Genomic DNA, 1,124 nt, shown 5'->3' with positions numbered 1-1,124 from the left:
GGACAATATAGTTTTAGATACATTATGCCTGAAAACCTGCAGGAATGTCAGTTGGAACAACTTTGATCATGGAGCTGTTCCGTTGAACAGCAAGTGTGATTACAACAGTCTCATAGTTATGAATATAGCAAAGGAATTTGGTAAAAAAAAGTTGAGTTTCCTAGGAAACATTGTTGTGAATATCTATATGGCTAGAACCACTCATTCAATAGAGCAGTTTTGTAATACTGTCAGCTCTATCTTTAAGATAGTTAGAAAACTGTCTTTACATAAGCCAGATGTTTTTTCTTAACACAAACTTTGTAACTGAAGTATACTACTGGAGCAAGGTAGAAAGATGATTAAATCAGTACTGAAATACATCAATCCTATGCTAAAGATGTCCTGCTAGTTTAGTGAATAGCAACTTTTAAAACCCTGGTTAAAAATCTTTTCATGTTTATTCATTCTTCCTTGAAAAATCAACAAAATATTAAGTAGAAATTGAATGAGTAAAATCAGATCATTTCTGACTTGTTTGATTCACATCTGATATTACATGTCTGATAGGGCTGTCCATTAGCAAATCTAAAGTCATTGAAAGTTTTCAATTTGACAAAAAATCATCCCTGACATTATGTGGAAGAAAATGCAAGCATGGCTGAGTGGTTGAGAAGTTTGCTTTGCAGTGATGAGGTCTTGGGTTCAATCTATGGCAATTCAAGAAAATGTTTTCACCATTGCCTCACATCAGTCCAAGCCTTCTGAGTGGAACTGGGTAGCTGGAAACTGGAAGCCTGTCAGATGAACTGTTTCTTTAATTCAAAGATGGGCTTTGTCACAGATCATGACTCAGCTTGAGAATTACATTAAAGATTCATGTGTCTGTTGAATACTCAGCCACTTATATTTTAATTTAACAAGATGAATGTGAATTTGATCAGATAATTGAATGCTCAGTGTCAAAATTCATGAAAGATCCATTATGTTAATTAAAATTTTAGTTGTCACAAAGCCTTTTACTTTTTCATTTGGAATACTGCCTACTTTTAACTATTAAGATTTTAATTGTATTCTTTGTAGACTAAACAACGTTATAAATACGTCTCTCTCTCTCTCTCTCTCTCTCTCTCTCTCTCTCTCTC

General features: G+C 33.7%; 1 protein-coding gene across 1 annotated transcript in view; it reads left to right on the top strand.

Moving 5' to 3' along the window:
- The window catches only part of LOC106877451 (uncharacterized), a 17,086-nt gene that overhangs the window by 15,790 nt on the left and 172 nt on the right, over window positions 1–1,124 (top strand). The window lies entirely within an intron of this gene.

Source organism: Octopus bimaculoides, chromosome 5, assembly GCF_001194135.2.
Source record: "Octopus bimaculoides isolate UCB-OBI-ISO-001 chromosome 5, ASM119413v2, whole genome shotgun sequence".
Taxonomy (NCBI): domain Eukaryota; kingdom Metazoa; phylum Mollusca; class Cephalopoda; order Octopoda; family Octopodidae; genus Octopus; species Octopus bimaculoides.
This window is presented reverse-complemented; position numbering and strand designations above follow the sequence as displayed.